Genomic DNA, 6,000 nt, shown 5'->3' with positions numbered 1-6,000 from the left:
GCCATCAGGAGCAACTTGGGGTTCAGCGTTTTGCCCAAGGCCACTTCGGTATGTGGAGTCATGTGGGCCGGGAATCGAACCGCCAACCATACGATTAGTGGACAACCCGCTCTAGCACCTGAGCCACAGCCACCCCATATTAATAAATGATAGAAATTTGCAGAGCTTTTATGAGCATCACTGAGAATGGCAAAGAAGAAGCCTGGTGGATCTAAACCACAACTACTATAAAAAGGCCAAATAGTGAAAATATAGTTGTTGTTTTTTTTTAAGAGAAAAGGTACAGTGTGGAATAGATGGTTAATGAAATACATAACCGATTCAAATTAGCATGTTTCAGCTTCTCTTCAGTACATTTATGTAAGTCTTAAAAGAGATGGGATGACAAAGAAGGAGTCCTGATCAGTTTGTGCTGAATTTGTATTTAACACCCTCTGCCTTTCATCAGTGTCAGTAATTGTAGTCAACTACTATACATGGTCAGTGTACTTGATAAAATTGCAACTCAGTATAGGTGTATGAACATACAGAGGGAGACATCTAGTGGCTTCTTATTAAACGAGTACGGAAAGAGCTATTCTCATTTTTAAAACACAGCAACAAAACAACACTGATAACATGCTGGGCCGTGCTGCACCAAAACAACACTAACAAGCCAGTCTAATACAACTATTCAAATATACAGTAGCTATTTATTGGAGTCTCAGACAACAACAACAACAACAACAATAATAATAATAATAATAATAATAATAATAATAATAATAAAATCCACAGACCCCCTGGCTATACTTCACTGATCCCTGGGCATCATCAGATCCCACTCCGAGAAGCACTGATCAAAGGCTTTAATTGAGTAAAGAATTCAGCAAATGCTCAAGGTCAGTGATAGTGTTAAGAAAGAGTGTGAGCTTTGTGTGAGCTTAACTGCATCAAATGCACATGTCAGAGATACAGTATCTCACAAAAGTGAGTACACCCCTCACATTTTTTGTAAATATTTGATTATATCTTTTCACGTGACAACACTGAAGAAATGACACTTTGCTACAATGTAAAGTAGTGAGTGTACAGCTTGTATAACAGTGTAAATTTGCTGTCCCCTCAAAATAACTCAACACAGCCATTAATTTCTAAACCGCTGGCAACAAAAGTGAGTACACCCCTAAGTGAAGATGTCCAAATTGGGCCCATTTTAGCCATTTTCCCTCCCCGGTGTCATGTGACTTGTTACTGTTACAAGGTCTCAGGTGTGAATGGGGATCAGCTGTGTTAAATTTGGTGTCATTGCTCTCACACTCCCTCATACTGGTCACTGGAAGTTGAACATGGCACCTCATGGCAAAGAACTCTCTGAGGATCTGAAAAAAATAATTGTTGCTCTACATAAAGATGGCCTAGGCAATAAGAAGATTGCCAAGACCCTGACACTGAGCTGCAGCACAGTGGCCAAGACCATACAGCGGTTTAACAGGACAGGTTCCACTCAGAACAGGCCTCGCCATCGTCGACCAAAGAAGTTGAGTGCATGTGCTCAGCGTCCTTTCCAGAGGTTGTCTTTGGGAAATAGACGTATGAGTGCTACCAGCAGTGCTGCAGAGGTTGAAGGGGTGGGGGGACAGCCTGTCAGTGCTCAGACCATACGCCGCACACTGCATCAAATTTGTCTGCATGGCTGTCGTCCCAGAAGGATGCCTCTTCTAAAGATGATGGACAAGAAAGCCAAGAGACCAAGATAAACTTATTTGGTTCAGATGGTGTCAAGCGTGTGTGGTGCCAACCAGGTGAGGAGTACAAAGACAAGTGTGTCTTGCCTACAGTCAAGCATGGTGGTGGGAGTGTCATGGTCTGGGGCTGCATGAGTGCTGCCGGCACTGGGGAGCTACAGTTCATTGAGGGATCCATGAATGCCAAAATGTACTGTGACATGCTGAAGCAGAGCATGATCCCCTCCCTTCGGAGACTGGGCCACAGGGCAGTATTCCAGCACGATAATGACCCCAAACACACCTCCAAGAAGACCAGTGCCTTGCTAAAGAAGCTGAGGATGAAGGTGATGGACTAAAACCTATTGAGCATCTGTGGGGCATCCTCAAACGGAAGGTGGAGGAGCACAACGTCTCTAACATCCACCAGCTCCGTGATGTCGTCATGGAGGAGTGGAAGAGGACTCCAGTGGCAACCTGTGAAGCTCTGGTGAGCTCCATGCCCAAGAGGGTTAAGGCAGTGCTGGAAAATAATGGTGGCCACACAAAATATTGACACTTTGGGCCCAGTTTGGACATTTTCACTTAGGGGTGTACTCACTTTTGTTGCCAGCGGTTTAGATATTAATGGCTGTGTGTTGAGTTATTTTGAGGGCACAGCAAATTTACACTGTTACACAAGCTGTACACTCACTACTTTACATTGTAGCAAAGTGTCATTTCTTCAGTGTTGTCACATGAAAAGATATAATCAAATATTTACAAAAATGTGAGGAGTGTACTCACTTTCGTGAGATATTGTATAAAGTGCTGGCTTGTTGAGTGAGCTGTCATTTGTCACGATGGAATCATTTAAAAATGAACAGAATAATGTTAATAATTCTGAGTGTTTATGTATCCCACTCCTGTTTCTTGTGAATGCTGGATTTCTAACCCGCTGCTGAACACAGATAGGCCTATCAGCATAAATGCATGATCTCACCCTTTCTTTGATCTATTTATTGATTTAATTATAGGTTTGTTTTGTTTTTTGTTTTTTGTTTTTTTTTGCTGTAGCCCATTAGTTCATTAAATCATCAAGCCTCTTCCACTAACACATTTTATCACAGTACATACACAGTTTATTTTTAACAAATGTAATGCGATTTGTTCCTGTATGCCCCCAGCAGATGTCAGCTCTGCTCCACTGATTATGACTTTCTACAACGTTCAGCCTGTGCTGCCAAAACCTTCTTAGTAAGAGCAAGACCATGCTGCCTTCTTAAGCTTAACTCAACAAATGCTTTGATATTAGTTAAATAAAGCAGTACAATACAGCACATACAGCAATTTGCTGATAAGTCCAATTTAATGGCACTGACTGTTATAACACCTGTTTCTTGTCTCATAGATTGGGACACATCAGCTTTGTTAAATTTCTTGTTTTTTGTTTGCTGTTATACCACAGCAGTTTGTCAACATTTACACTTTTCATTAATTAAAGAATGACATGTACTTTTATCTGTAACAGTTCTGTTTTATTTTATGTAATGTGAGACAAAATAGTGCCTCTTATCAGTTACATTATAGCAGCTATAAACAGATGTTCCCTCATAAGCCTCACTTTCTTCTCTTTCATTCTCTACTTACCAAGAAACTAGAAAATGCAAAAGCTTAGTGACTGTTACAATGTGCTGACACCCAAGACATCAAACGAGTCCCTGTGAATTAGACACTGTAACATCCTGAGGGCTTTCCAATGTTGGAAAATTTACAGAAAAGATACAGCTGTTACAGTGGTGCTGACACTGGAGACTCCTTCCAAAAATACTAAATAAACGTCTTCACACTACATCCCATGTTTTTTAATCTTATGAGGAGTCCCTGTGTAAGTTTTTTTGTAACTACAAAAAAAAAAATAGATCAAGTACATGAATATTAAAAAAATAATAAAGTTAAGGAATGTGTAAAAGATATTAGACACTGAATGCTGAGGTACTTTCTCATACTTAATTCTGACAAGATAGAAGTACTTGTACAAGGACCACAGGCTGCTAGAAGCAAGATTTCGTAGTACATAGTAACTCTGTAAGGCCTTTAAATTGCATCATGTGCAGCAGTAAAGACATGGTTGATTATTGACTCCAGTTTCTCATTTGCAGCTCATGTAGATAATACTACTAGGACAGCCTTCTTTCATCTCAGAAATATTGCTAAGATGAGATATATGTCACTACATGTGGCAGAAAAACTAGTCCATGAATTTGTTACCTCTAAGTTGGATTATTATAATGCCTTGCTGTCCAGATGCTCAAGTAGGTGCATAAACATGCTCCAGTTAGTCCAGAATACAACAGCTAGAAGCTTTACCAGCCAGAAAATATGACCACATCTTATCTACACTGGTTCCCAGTAAAATTTCACTTTGATGAACTACTAATAATTATGCTGCAGTACCGGACTTTTGGTCTCTTATGATCCACCATGCCTGCTTCAGTCAAATGGTGCAGATTCTTTGTTGGTACCTCAAATGATGAAAGCTACTGCAGGGGCACAGTGTTCACTTACAATGCCCCACAGTTAAGGAACAGCCATCCAATTAGAGTTCAGGACTCAGACAGTCTCAGTCTTTAAGTCCAGGCTGAAAATCTATTAACCTATTGTTTATAGCTTTTTTCTTAGGTAAAGATCTAGAGGGTTCATAGGTGTAGAGTGTTACAGTAAACTGGGATGTTTGGATGCTGCCCCTGATTCCCTGATGGTGGAAATTAGCATTTCAATGCTTGTACTATTTTCTAGTAGCCACTTCCCATTTTGTCAAACTCAACAACCTTTTGCCTCATCACAGCTATATTCCTTGGTATTACTCATTGTTATGAATGACTAAGGGAATTCGGCCTATGTGTTGCCTCATATTTATACCCCTGTGAAACAGGAAGCCATGTTTGAACAATTTCCTGTTCTTGGTCACCCAGGTGTACTCAAAAATGTAAAATATCATTGGGAATATACTTTAAACTTTAAACTTTATACTTTATACTTTTTTTTCGCATATGCATCCATGGGGTGCCAATAAGTTTGCACACTTGTATTAAAATTTATATATATATATGTATATATATATATGTATATATATATATGTATATATATATATGTATATATATATATATATATATATATATATATATATATATATATATATATATATATATATATATACATATATATATAGGTTACGATATCCTACCTCAAATACAAAGTGGTAAATCTTTCATCTATATGATATGTGCTCAAGAGCATCTGAATGATGTGTCATAACCGCCCTTACCTCAGGACATGAGGTTTTTTTTCAACGGATGGTCTCGCAATATTCGAGTCATTTCCAAATTAATCCATACAACTTTCATTGCGTAACAGTAGCCACCTCTCTAAAAATCCATAACAGGTTTTGCTTGTTATCTTGCAGTGACAGACAGTTTTGCTCTCCTCAAGCTTGGCAACAAACAGGTTCAGAAAGCCCTAGCTGCTCAAATCTGACTCCTGCACTTATTATAGCAAAAGGTAGTTAGTTGCGGAATGGACTCATTTGGAGACTGTCTGACAGACTGACAGGCTGACAATGCAAAATCTGAGATTAGGAATAGGGGGGAGGCGGGGGGGGGGGGGGTCATAAGTACACCCCTACATTTATCACACCTTCAAATCCATGAAATTAGAATCAGATGTTCAAGATTGGGTGTCATTGATTAGGGAGTGCAGGTGGAACGTGTCTTATTTATACTATTCTCATAAATAATGTTTGGTGTTCCTTTTGTTATTGAGATGTGTGGTGTCATCATGCCAAGATCTAAAGAGTTCTGTAAGGCCTTCAGAATAAGGTTGTGGATGCCTATGAGTCTGGCAAGGGATTTAAAAAGATCTCTAAGTTATTTGAAATGCATCAGTCCACTGTATTTCAAATAACTGCCAATTTGTCCAGGACTGGCCATCCCAGCAAATTCAGTCCAAGAGCAGACTATCTGACACAAAAAGAAGTCTCCAAGAACCCCAAAAATTTCATCACATTATCTGCAAATATGTCTTGCAACTGCTAATATTGAAGTGTATGCTTCTACAATCAGAAAGAGATTGCACAAATGTAACCTGCATGTGAGGCATGCTAGGAAAAAGCCTTTGCAAAACTACAGTTTGCCAATGGGCATATAGGCAAAGACCAGGCCTTTTGGAATAATGTGCTCTGGACAGAATCAAAGATTGGCCAGAGTAACAGCAGACCTGTTTGGCACAGACCAAAGATTGCTTTTCAGGAGAAGCA

The sequence above is a fragment of the Ictalurus punctatus genome, chromosome 15 (assembly GCF_001660625.3).
Source record: "Ictalurus punctatus breed USDA103 chromosome 15, Coco_2.0, whole genome shotgun sequence".
Lineage (NCBI taxonomy): Eukaryota > Metazoa > Chordata > Actinopteri > Siluriformes > Ictaluridae > Ictalurus > Ictalurus punctatus.
The sequence above is the reverse complement of the archived record's forward strand: the minus strand, read 5'-3'. Positions refer to the sequence as shown.